This window comes from Neomonachus schauinslandi, chromosome 6 (assembly GCF_002201575.2).
Source record: "Neomonachus schauinslandi chromosome 6, ASM220157v2, whole genome shotgun sequence".
Lineage (NCBI taxonomy): Eukaryota > Metazoa > Chordata > Mammalia > Carnivora > Phocidae > Neomonachus > Neomonachus schauinslandi.
The window spans coordinates 100,963,553-100,977,513 of NC_058408.1; the positions used below are offsets into that span (position 1 = coordinate 100,963,553).

The 13,961-nt window shown below is 36.4% G+C and overlaps 1 protein-coding gene across 7 annotated transcripts in view; it reads right to left on the reverse strand.

The window, feature by feature from the left end:
• MICU1 (mitochondrial calcium uptake 1) overlaps nucleotides 1–13,961 on the reverse strand; it is a 238,907-nt gene that overhangs the window by 109,791 nt on the left and 115,155 nt on the right. The window lies entirely within an intron of this gene.

Here is a 13,961-nt window from a genome sequence, read left to right on the forward strand (position 1 = left end):
TAATACTGATACATACTATTATCTAATCCAGTCTTTTAAATGTAGTTAACTATTACAATAATTTCCTTTCTAACGATTTTTGCCCCAGCCCAAGATGGAATCCACAATCATAAGTGGCATTAATTCTCATGTCTCTTCAACCTCTGTAATCCAAAACAGCTTTTTTTTTGCCCTTCTTTATTTTTTCCTTTGGAGGTTTATTGTTATTTTTGATCATAGAAAAATATATGTAACATAAATTCACCATTTTAACCATACAATATGTGGGCCTTTGGGTTTTGCCTTCATGCACATGTCTTCTAGGTTCATCCATGTTGAAGCATCCACTTAGTACTTCATTTCTTTTAATCACCAAATAATATTCCATTGGATACATACCACGATTTGTTTGTCCATTCATCCATTTAAGGATATTTGGGGTGTTTTGAGCTTTTGGCTCTTGAGAACAGTACTACTGTGAACATTCATGTGCAAGTATTTGTTTGACTATCTGCTTTCAATTCTTTTGGGTATGTGCCTAGGAGTAGAACTGCTGGGTCACACCATAACTCTATGTTGAAGTTTTTGAGGAATGGCCAAAATGTTTCTCAGAGCGGCTGCACCATTTTACATTACTACTACCAAAGTACAAAGGCTCTAATTTCTCTACACCATCATTAACACTTATCTTCCTTTTTAAAAAAAAATTAGAGCCAGGGCTCCTAGGTGGTTCAGTTCGTTAAGCGGCTGCCTTCAACTCAGGTCTTGATCTCAGAGTCCTGGGATCAGCCCTGCGTTGGGCTCCCTGCTCAGTGGGGAGTCTGCTTCTCCCTCTTCCCCCTCCCCCCTGCTCATGCTCTCTAATAAATAAAAAAAATCTTAAAAAACTATATTGCTATTCTAGTGAGTGTGAAGTGGTATTTCATTGTGGTCTGATTTACTTGTCCTTTTGTTATTGAGTTGTAAAAGTTCTTTATATATACCTTTTTTTTTTTTTTAGCTCTTCATATACTCTGTATACAAACCTGTATCAGGTATGATTTGCAAAAGTTTTCTCCATTCTGTTCATTGCCTTTCTACTACCTTGATAGTGTCCTTTGATGCACTAAGGGCTTAAATATTGAAGTTCAATTTGCTTGTGCTTTTGATGCCGTATCTAAGACTCCAACACCAAATCCAAGTTTATGAAGATTTACTCCTATGTTTCTTCTAACACTTTGGTAGTTTTAGCTTTTACATTTAGGTTATTGATCCATTTTGAGTTAATTTTTGTATGTACTGTGAAGTAGGGATCCAACTTCATTCTTTTGCATGTGAATATCCAGTTGACCCCACACTATTTGTGGACAAATATTCTTTCACCACAGAATGGTCTTCACACCTTGTTGAAATCAACTGACTATAAATATGTGGGTTTATTTCTGGGCTCTCAATCTCATTCCATTGATATATAGGTCTTTTTTATGCCAATACCATACTGTTTATATTTTTATAATTTTTAAAATTGTGGTAAAATGTACAAAAACTTTTTTAAAGTGTACAACTCAATGGTAGTAGGTGCATTCACAATGTTATGTGACTATCACCACTATCTAGTTCCGGAACTCCTTCCCCATAAAACAGTTACACTCCACTGCCCCACTTCTAGCCCTTAATCTACTTTCTGTCTCTATGGAGTCACCCAGATATTTCATATAAATGGAACCAGTTATTCTGTAGATTACAATTAACATCTTAAATTTACAACCATCTAGTTTGAATTAATACCAACTTAGCTTCAATAATATTAAAACAAACTCTGCTCCTCTAGAGCTCTCTTTAAATATTTTCATAAATTACATCTTTATACAGTGTTCCCATTAACACAGATTTAAAATTATTTTATGCATTTGTCTTTTAAATCACACAGGGGAAAAAAGTAGTTAGAAACCCAAATACAATCACAATTGGCTTTTATTTACCTGTGTTGTTACGGTTACTGGTGTCATTTGTTCATATAGCTTCAAGTTACTATCTAGTGTCTTTTCATTTCAGCCTTAAGGACTCCCCCCCCGCTTTTAAGATTTCATTTATTTGTCAGAGAGAGCGAGCACGCACAAGCAGGAGGAGTGGCAGGCAGAGCAGGCAAAGGGAGAATCAGGCTCCCTGCTGAGCAAGGAACCCAATGTGAGACTCGATCCCAGGACCCCAGAATCATGACCCAAGTTGAAGGCAGATGCTTAACTCACTGAGCCACCCAGGCATCCCAGGACTCCCGTTAGCATTTTTAAAAATAGGGTAAGTCTACCAGCAACACTTACTTTCACAATTCTTTGTCTTAGTTTTTGACAGCTTGATTATAATGCGTTTAATGGTAGGTATCTGTGAATTTATCCTAGTGTAGATTCACATATTTCATTAATTTATAAAGTTCTCCGCCATTATTTCTTCAAATATTGCTCTCTTCTCTTTCTCCTTGCCTTCTGGAATTCCTATTATACATATGTTGGTACACTTAATGATGTCACAAAGATATCTTAAACTCTGTTCATTTCTCTTTATTCTTTTTTCTCTGTTTCTCACACTGGATAGTATTAATTGACCTAACTTCAAGTTAATGGATTCTCTTTTTTACTGACTGTTCAAATATGCTGTTAGACCTCTTTGGTGAAATTCTCCTTTTGGCTATTGTACTTTTCAGTTTCACAATTTCTACTTGATACCTTTTTGAAATTTCTATCTCTTTGTTGATATTCTCTATTAGTTCATATATCATTCTCCTTGTTTCCTTTGAGTTCTTTTCCTATGGTTCCTTTTAGGTCATTGAGTATATTTAAGACAATTGATTTAAAGTCTGTAGTAAGTGTAATGTTTGAGCTTTCCCATTTCTTTTTTTTTCCTGTGAAATGGACCATACATTATTCTTTGAAAGCAAAATTTGTTGCTGAAAACTGGACATTTTGTATATTATAATGTGGTAACTCTGGAAATCAGATCATTCCTCTTCTCAGGGTTTGTTGCTGCGGCTTGTGTGGGTTGTAGTTATTTCTTTAGTGACTTTTCTTTTTTCTTTTTTAAAGATTTTATTTATTTATTTGAGAGAGAGAATGAGAGAGAGAGAGAGAGAGCATGAGACGGGGGAGGGTCAGAGGGAGAAGCAGACTCCCTGCCAAGCAGGGAGCCCAATGCGGGACTCGATCCTGGGACTCCAGGATCATGACCTGAGCCGAAGGCAGTCGCTTAACCAACTGAGCCACCCAGGCGCCCTCTTTAGTGACTTTTCTAAATTCTTTTTGTAAATATTGTATGCTTTCTCAAGCATGGTCATTTAGGTCTCTGTTCCATTATCTTAGTGGTCAGCTAGTGATTTAACAGAGATTTCCTTAAATTCCTGGAGCCAAAGATGTGTGTGTGGTATACTTTCCATGTTTTCGCAGGTTGGCTCTGTGTTGGGAATTCTCTCAACGCTTAGCCACTGTTTAAAAATCTGCCTTTGCCTTCATTTCTTGCTTGCATAGACTGCCTCTGCCTTCACTTCTTGCTTGCATAGAAGCTAAAAGGCAACCAGAGGTGAAAGCTTAGGGTCTGCAAAGGTTTCCTCTAAGTATTCATTCAGCTCTGGACATGCAAGGCCTTGCAGATTCCTCAGTATATGGGGTAGCACTTCAAAGTCCTTATTCTCTCACTATCTCCAGCTGCAGCCTCTTCATTCCCAGGCTTTTTGGTTTGTTTGCTGCTTGTCTCGGGCTGCTGTGGCTAGTATACTTAACTTTAAATGCTTTGGACAAATGCCACTTGGGAGGCCACCCCAGTTCTAAGAAAGTTCCAATGTAGGCAAAACAAAGGCAAGCCCACAAGCTGATTCAATGCCCACATCCATTATTTTCCAAGAAGGTCTACACTGCTTACTCTGACACAAGCAAGCTGTACCAGGAATGGTTTATGGCTCCATTGTGCTGGTGAGTGGGGAAATGGTCATCAAGTAAGTAACGCCACAACTTTATCTTACCAAATTTCAGCATCTTCTTTCTTCTTTAAGCATTCCCCTGGTTGTTTAAAGTCTTTGATTACATTCCAGAGATCTGAAAAAGTTGATTGATAGTTTTTGCCAGCTTACCAACTGTCTTAGTGGAGAGATGTAGTTTTGGAGTCACCTACTCTGCCATTTTTTTTTTTTTAAATCTCTTTGCACTTTTTTGACCTTGAAAGATTTGAAAAGTGAATTATACTGAAGAATTATACTGAAGAATATCCCTCAACTTAAATTAGGCTGATGCTTCCTCATGATTACATTCTTATCTGTCTATTATAAACTATGAATTCATATTGGTATCTCTAATTTCACTCTAATACTATGGGGTACAATGTAGTCTTACCCCATACATACTTGTTATTCCCTTCTCCAACAGGGAGAAACCTGGTTCCCATTATCTTCAATATAGTTACTTAAGCTTAGAATATACAGAGAGTAGTTTCACAATTGTTAATGATGTCTGCAAAAAACAAACACAGCAACTAGAATTCAGTATCTGTTTCGTTTTAAATAAAATCTACTTTTGGTAGAATGCACAAATCTAATGATACAAAACAATGAGTTTTATAAATATATATCTGAGTAACCCACATCCCCATCAAGATATCGAACATTTCCACTGGAAACATTTCCAGTGTTTCTTTTATGCCCCTCCACATTTAATTCCCAACATATTTTTATACCATTGATTGGTTTTGCCTCTTCTAGAAGTTCTTATAAATGGTATCACAAATGCATACTCTTTGGTGTACAGCTTCTTTAGTTCAGCATAATGTTGGAGAGAATCATTCATACTGTATTTTTCAGTAGTTCATTCATTTTTATTGCAGAGAAAGTCTATTAGTCATCAATAAAATAAAAGTGAAATTATTTTATTTTTTAAAAGAGATTTTCTTTTTTAAAATTTATTTTATTTTATTTATTTGACAGAGAGAGACACAGCAAGAGAGGCAAAACAAGTAAGGGGAGTGGGAGAGGGAGAAGCAGGCCCCCCCGCAGAGCAGGGAGCCCGAAGCGGGGCTCGATCCCAGGACCCTGGGATCATGACCTGAGCCAAACGCAGTTGCCTAATGAATGAGCCACCCAGGTGCCCCTAAAAGTGAAATTATTATAATTTGTGTATAATCATTATGCACACATATTATTCATTCCTTTATAGATAAACACAGGCTCCTTTCAGTTGCTGGCTATTTTGACTTTCCTCAAAGTTGCTGTACATTTTTCACTCATACCATCAACGTATGAGAGTTCCAGTCACTCCACATCATTGCCAACTTTTGTGTTGCCAGTCTTTTTCATTTTAGCCATTTGAGTGGGTACGTAGTAGGATCTCATTGTAGTTTTACTGTGCATTTCCTTGCTGGCCAATGTTGTTGAGCATACTCTATTTATTGGAAAAAATTGTGTATTTGCAAAATCCAAGTCTTTTGCCCTTTTTAATTGGGGTTGTTTTGTTTTGTTTTTTATCACTATCATCGTATGTCCTGGATATGAGGCTCTTTTCATGGAGCCTGACCTGGGTAGCCTAGTGATTCTTGCCTGCTATTATTCACATTCTTATGTAGACCTAGTTCCCTTCCACAATGAATCAGGATTGGTCTGTATGACCAACAGAAGACAGCTTAAGTCATAATGTCTGACTTCTGAGGCTAGGTCATAAAAGGCATAAAAGGCACATTGCTCTGTTGGAGAGAAGCCAGCTGTCATTTGATAAGAACACTCAGGGGGTGCCTGGGTGGCTCAGATGGTTAAGCATCTGCCTTCGGCTCGGGTCATGATCCCAGGGTCCTGGGATCGAGCCCCGCATCTGCTTCTCCCTCTCCCTCTGCTGCTTCCCCTGCTTGTGCTTTCTCTCTCTGTCAAATAAATAAATAAAATCTTAAAAAAAAAAGAAAGAAAGAAAGAAAAGAACACTCAGGCAGTACTGTGGAGAGTCTACAGGGAGAGGATCTGAGGCCTTCCAATAATAGTCAGTACCAGATATTTTAGTGGGCCAGCTTAGAAATGAGTCTTCCATTCTCAGTCAAGCTAGATGGCTAAGGCTTTAGCTAACCTCTGACTGCAACCTCATGAAAAGCCTGAGTCAGAACCATCTAGACAAACTGCTCCCAAATTCCTTATTCACAGAAAGCATAAGTGACAAGAAATGATTATTACTGTTTTAAGCCACTAAGCTTTGGATTTATTACTCAGCAAAAGATAACAAATATAGTCAAATACATGTATTAAAAAATATTTGCTGCTAGTCTGTGGCATATAATTTCTATTTTATCTTAACAATGAAAAGTTTTAAATTTTCATTAAGTCTAATTGTTTTTTTTTCCTTTATGGTTATTGCTTTTTATATGCTAATAAATTTTTGCCTCTCTTTAGTCCATTAAAATAGTATCATATTTTCTTTTAGAAGCCTTATAGTCATAGATTTTACACTTAGGTCTACGATCTATTCCAAGTAAATTGTGTGTATAGTGAGGGAAGTGGTAGGGTTTATTTTTTTAAAATATAGATATATAGTTGTTTCTATGTTGAAAACACCTTCCTTTCCCCATTTAATTATTTTGGCACCTTTGTTAAAAATTAATGTACCATATAAGTGTGGCTACTTTTTCTATAATATTTGAGTAGCCCATTTTCTTTTGAAGATCTTTTGATTGCTAACAAAGTGTATGACTATTTTCCAAAGTATAAGTGAACATGAAATTATCTGAATGGTTAAAAACGTAGCTTAAAACTCTGCATGAGATGCATCTGGGGTCAGAGTTTAGGCTTAGCCACCTCCACTATTAGACAGTTGTAAAGTGTGCAGAGATAATAAAGATGACATTGAACATACTTCAATTGTATACTGATGGAGAATTACTACTGGAACATATCTCCATAGGGGCTAAATAAAAATACCTTACAATGCTACTTTAGTTAGTGTGATTTTCTCCAGGAAGGCATCTTTCTCAAATGCCTTACACAGACTATGTCCATGTTTGCAACCCTCAGTCCTCTAAAGGAGAAAATATTTCTGTTTGTGCAGCTGTATATGAGATCTCTGCTGAACTGAGTAGAGTGATAGGAAGAAGAGGCCAAAAGAAGGCCAAAGTGCTCCATATACGAAAAGGTTGAAAACATCTGAAAGACAAGATATAGAAGGAAAAAGGACCCTAGAAAGGTGAAGGAAAAAAGAGAGCAAGGGACATATCAAGGTCAGGAAAAACGGAGGAAAGGGAAAGCATGTATGCACATATGTGTGCATGTGTTTAAGAGAAAGAACAGAGAATGTACATGTTTTGCAAGAGCTCCTTAATAATGAGAAAGATGTTTAAAGAGGATTTTTAAATTAGCCATGCTTTTCCGTGTGCCCTGTGCAACGTAATCTTCTGATTCTTTCTTAAAGGTCTACATTGTTCTTCCATGCTTCTGGAGTTGTGGTGCGAGTAGAAGGAGAGAGGGAGGGAAGTTACATGTATGTTTTTCAAGGCATCCACTTAAAGAGTGGTTCAGGTGCATTTAAGATGATACACCTATTAATTATCTCAAAGAATTTATAAGTGGGTTGAGTATCCACAACTCCAAAGACAATTTTCTTAAAAAAATTCATGACATTAATCAAAAACTGCCATAAAACTATCAAATCTGATCTCTCAAATTACTTAAAGCTAAGAGAAGAATCAAATAAATATATTAAAATTTGGGAGGAAATAAGAGTTACTACAAAACCAATTTTTAGACTATTTGGTTTTGTATGACTGCTTCTTAGCTGGTCTTTATGAATCAAAGGCCTGATTCTACCATAAATAATATCCTCAAACCAACTAGCCATAGTACACAGGGAATCTGTGAAAATATAGATATTTAAGTTTGATATTGAATAAAATTTTAAAATTCCCAAGGTATGGTGAAAATGGAAAATCTAGATTCAAGGAAGGAAACTAGAGGGAAGGTTTTGGGTTATTTTTTCTTACTCCGAAGTCTTATCAATGTTTAATTCTGCAAACTGAGAATGTCAAGTAAAATGTTTCTTCACTTAATCTTTTGAATAATGTTTAATCTTTGACTAAATTTTAAGTCATTTTTTTCCTAAGCAAATATCATTTATACACTTTAGGGATGAAATAGGGGCACAGTCCAAGGAAAACATAATCTTCCTTAGCAGATTGGTAATGTTCACTTTCTCTCACTATCTCAGAGGTAGTTATTTGTATCTTTTGTTACTAATGAACATTTATATTATACTAAGGAACATATATAATGAATTTTTACTAGGAAAATCTATCATAAATATTTGTATTTAATTCAATATAAGTAGGAAATTCAATGTAAATAATAAACATTAGACAAACTAAAAGGAAGAAATTTCTATATAAAGAAGTCAAAAGAAGTAGAATATATTCCAAATCTATTGTAAGACCATATAATGGGAGATTAGGTAATATATTAAAATGTAAGTTTAGCCAAAAAATTTATAGTAAGGGTCTAAGAGAAGCTTGTTTCCACCTTAAAGTTACTGAGCAAGGTTGTACCAATTCTTCAGTATATACGGTGAAATAGAACAATGGATATTTTATTTTATTTTATTTCTGTTTTTTTTAAAGATTTTTATTTATTTATTTGAGAGAGTGAGAATGAGAGAGAGTACATGAGAGGTGGGAGGGTCAGAGAGAGAAGCAGGCTCCCCGCCGAGCAGGGAGCCCGATGCGGGACTCGATCCCGGGACTCCAGGATTACGACCTGAGCCGAAGGCAGTCGCTTAACCAACTGAGCCACCCAGGCGCCCCAACAATGGATATTTTAAAAAGAGATTGTAATTGCAGATACCTTCCAGAGCATTATGCTATTTTATTTTATTACTGTTATTTTAAAATTAAAGTATAGTTGACATACAGTGTTCTACTACTTCCAGGTGTACAACACAGTGATCCAACAATTCTATATACCATATTTAGCACATCTTAAAAGTTACATTTCAAGCTCTAGTCAAATCACTTGAATCTCTGAAATTAAGGCTGAAATGCAGAAATGCAGATCAACTGATCAGAATTTACAGACAAATATTACTTCTTTTAAAGAACAAAATTATGCAAAATATTTCAAAGCAATGTGCTCACTGACTCAAGGGAAATTTAACTGTTTTACTATTCATTTATATGACCTACCCTAAGATCTTATGTTTCAAAATTTAAACCCTAACTAGACTCACTACCATAAAACATTCAAATTACTGAACTCAAGTAAAAACAAATAAATAAATAACCTCATAGGGTCTTGGTGCTGACCTCAACTCCATCACATCCTGAATCTTTTTATTTTTAGGTAAGCAGAAACACTTAATTAGAAACTTAAAGCAGGGGCACCTGGGTGGCTCAGTCATTAAGCGCCTGCCTTCGGCTCAGGTCATGATCCCAGGGTCCTGGGATCGAGCCCCACATCGGGCTCCCTGCTCGGCGGGAGGCCGGCTTCTCCCTCTCCCACTTCCCCTTGCTTGTGTTCCCTCTCTCACTGTGTCTCTCTCTGTCCTATAAATAAATAAATAAATAAATAAATAAATAAATAAATAAATAAAATCTTAAAAAAAAAAAAGAAACTTAAAGCAAATCATACCCTATACATGTGTAATTATTATACCTCTCAATGAGTCTAAAACAGAACTATTTGGGGCACCTAGGGTGGCTCAGTCAGTTAAGCACACAACTCTTGGTTTGGCTCAAGTCATGATCTCAGGGTCATGAGATGGAGCCCCATACTGGGCTCCCCGCTCAGTGGGAGTCTGCTTCCTCTCTCTCTCTCTCTGTCCCTCGCCTGCTCATGCGTGCACCACATTCGCTCTAATAAATAAATAAATCTTAAAAAAAAAAAAAACCAAACTGTTTTACCAGGATGTTTTTGTGCTAAAGCATCCACACTCTGGTTTCTGACCAATCACATAAACTTATATAACACTGCCATGGTTGCAGGTGCCATCAGGAGCCTTGGGACTGGGAATTCCAATCATGATTCAAGTTCATTAATACCAAGTGTGCTCAGTGAATCCTAACTTTAACAGGGTTGATCAAAATAGGGCCAATAATTTTGCCTTTTAAGACTCAACTGGATGAAGCCGAAGAGAAAGATCGTATCTAGAAGTTTAATCTCATTATTTATTCTAGTTAAAACCCACTTTTCAATTCTGATGAAATTTCAATTTCAGTTCGAAATAAACTTCCTACCAAATAGTAGTTGAAGAACTATGCCAGCAAAATAGATGCTAATATATCATCTAGACCCTCAAATCATCTCTGGCTTATAGAAAAATCTGATAAAGAACACAGTCTTCCTACTTAAATTAAGATGTCATCCTTTATGAAACTGAGATAATTGGATTGTTTTAGTATTAACATTTCCCTAGATGACTGATATACATTTCAAAGTCTATCTAAATCCCTTAAGAAAATACTTGAGGTACTTCCAAAACAAAGTAATGATAATAATACGCTTCTTCCAGAAAATGCAATTTTGACCTATTTCTACATGGGGTTGGGGTTGGGGCAGGGAGGGGAAGAGTGTTAGAAAATTCGGCAATTTTCCCATGCAATTAATGCTCATACTTCATTATTAAGTTGGTGCATAGATGCCAAAGCCTTGGTAAGATATCCATCTTAAACAATCACACTATTCCCAATCAAACAGAAAATGTTGCACAGTTAAAATATGTATTCTTCCTCCCCTGTCCCATACCTGAACTTGCAGAAAGGTAGGAGTTGAGGATATGTCAGATAAAATTAAATTAAGAAGTTTCTAATTTAGAGTAGTTTAGGACTTTTTCTCCTGACTCAGAGTTTGCAACCTTCTCAAAGGTAATAGAGCATTTGAGGCAGACAAACAGAAATGACTGTGCAACAAACTGTGGAAGGTGAATGCTTAAGATCCTGTAAACTTCACGCGGCCAGAAAGCCATTCTCTTTTCAGTCCCAATTCTAACCACTTTAGCTCTGAGAACAACTCTGAATACCTATCATGCAAATGTTTTCCTACTTCATTAACTAGATGGCTATAGAGAAAATGGATACAAATGAAGATGCTTAAAAAAAGGGTGGCAGAAGATTTGATTAAAGCAATGATTAAAAATTTGTAAGTCTCCTGGAATAACATTCACTTTAAGGAAGTGTACAACATTATTGAAGGGATTTCAGTCTTCAGTATCTGATAAGATAGTATCAAAACCTTAGAAGGGGAAAATTGTTAACTCTATTATTTCCTACCACATTATGCCTGCATACTTGCTTTGAAGCAGCTGTGGGTGGGAGAATCTATGTTTTACCATTATTATTTGCTATTTAAATCTAAGAACGTAATTTTGAACTTAGGCCACTCAATCAGTACTGAAAAGAAGTGTCATGGGTTCAGCAATAGTCTTGGTTTCAGTCACGTGGGGTTATAAAAGGCTTCCCTATTACTTCATGGAAAAACCATCTCACATACAAATTTTGAAAAGTCAGTCAATATAGCATCTCACTGTCTCCCATAAGGAAAAAATTATTACAAGAAAAAATCAGGGGCGCCTGGGTGGCTCAATCGTTAAGTGTCTGCCTTCGGCTCAGGTCATGATCCCACGGTCCTGGGATCGAGCCCCGCATCGGGCTCCCTGCTCTGTAGGAAGCCTGCTTCTCCCTCTCCCCAGCTTGTGTTCCCTCTCTCGCTGTGTTTCTCTCTGTCAAATAAATAAATAAAATCTTAAAAAAAAAAAAAAAAGAAAAAAATCACATCATAAAAACAGGGTTTCACTCTGAGGATCACCAACCATTCTACACTGTTCTAATAACTACCATCTCCCAGGAAGCCCTCTAGATGAAGAATTTTTAAATCAGCTTGAACTCTAACACTTATAGGTATCCCTTGAACACCACTGACCATTAAAGGTATATTAAGAATTTAAAAATTAGGGCCACCTGGGTGGCTCAGTCGTTAAGCGTCTGCCTTCGGCTCGGGTCATGATCCCAGGGTCCTGGGATCGAGCCCCACATCGGGCTCCCTGCTCCATGAGAAGCCTGCTTCTCCCTCTCCCACGCCCCCTGCTTGTGTTCCCTCTCTCGCTGTGTCTCTTTCTGTCAAATAAATAAGTAAAATCTTAAAAAAAAAAAGAATTTAAAAATTATAGTTTGCATATTTCATTGTGGGCCCTGTGCTAAGCACTTGAATTACATACACTTCTTTAAGTCCTCACTGCAATCCTATGAGATAGGTAATACTACTATTTGCACTTTACAGATGAGAAAACTGAAGTTCAGAGAAATTAAATAAGTAGTGCAAGGTGACAAGGCTATAAAATGGCAGGACAGGTCATGGTTTGACTCCAGAACCATTATATGTTATATTGTATCAAATGCAGAGAAATTACTTGCAACTTCTGAAATTGTTAATGGGGACTGAATATTTTCAGAGCCAAACAAGAGTTCACTATTGTAAAATATTAATCCTGGGGCTTTGCTTGTATCAGCTCAGTTATCTTGAAGAGGAAAGTCTAGTTAACAATGCAGGTGTACAATGTATTTTTATGCCTTGACTTGTTCAAATGCATATTTTAATCATTTTGAAAATGAGTATCAGTTCAAGAAGGTAATGGCTCTTCATGCTCTTAATTAATAGATGTTAGACTAAACTGTAATTGGAAAAGCTTTTTATTTAAGTTTGGAACTTAAAAAAATGCATCATGGCAAAGACAAATATGCAAAGCAAAAGCTATTCTCACACTTTCTCTGCAATCAAAGATCATCAATAGATGTTTAGGCTAAGTTGAGAGCCCATTTTTACTGGAACAGGAGAAAAAAATGTTTTGAGTATCTTTCACTTTGTGTAACCTCAAAACATGTTAGAGTATTTGTGCAAGGAAGTTATCTGGAACCAAGTCCTCCCATGTCAAAGTGAATTTCAAATCTTGTTTCATGATGGAAAAATGAAACATGAAGGTGTTAGAAATGTAATGTTTAGTCATGCTTATGCTTTCAAATCAACAATGATAAATCAAATGGGTAGTTGACCCCAAGTTCAAACAAAACAATCTAAAATAAAAATGTATTTAATATTAATAGATGCCTGAATATTTGGGGCAATCAAGTAAACTACACCCTCCTTGGGAGCACTTAATGATTATAATATCATTTCTTTTTTCAGCTTGAATCATCAAACACATGAATTAAATCAACATATTTTAGTAGTGGTGGAACTCAGAGACTGGAAAGAGACATTATGAATACTCCTCACAGCAATATAATTATTTCACACCATTCATAAGCTGCATCTGAAGAACAGCTCTATGCTACCAGAAAAACAAAATGATTCCAGCCTTTCCACAGGCAATAGGAACTTAGCATGCAAAGGACAAATCCTTGTTAAGGAAGCAAGCAAGAAAGCCCTCTTCTATAAAGTAACTGCTCCCTGACCTTTGGAACCTTAAAGGATTTATACTAGTGTCACCAAAATGAGTGATATTTATAGTGATAGAGATAAACAATCCCCCACTATCTAGTCTATGAAAAAAAAGTTTATTATTTTCAACACAAAAAGCTTATTCACAAGATATCCTTAATAATATAGTAAAACTTGATTTTGAATCCTTACTCAACAAAGGATATCACCTTCAAGAGTCAAAGTTTCAAGAAGACCAGTGCTCTTTCGTCAACTATGGTGGCTGATTACCCGATACTGCAGATTCCAGAGACTTCCAAGCACTTAACCAATTCCTACCTCTTTTCTCGTCTCATTCTCTAAAAGGGACAGCTATGGGAGGCAAGTCATTTTAAATTTTCAAGCCTTAAACCATACAACCATCAAAGGGAAGAAAGAGTTTTTAGATGCCTTCTACAAATTGTCCTGCCACAATTACAGAAGTAGAAGCAGCTTTCCTCAATCACAGGTAGTAAGGACCTCATCTGATATACTCTCCTTAGCACTATGCTTACTAGTTGTGCTATAGCTATTCTAAAACAGAATCTCCAGGCTTAGAAAC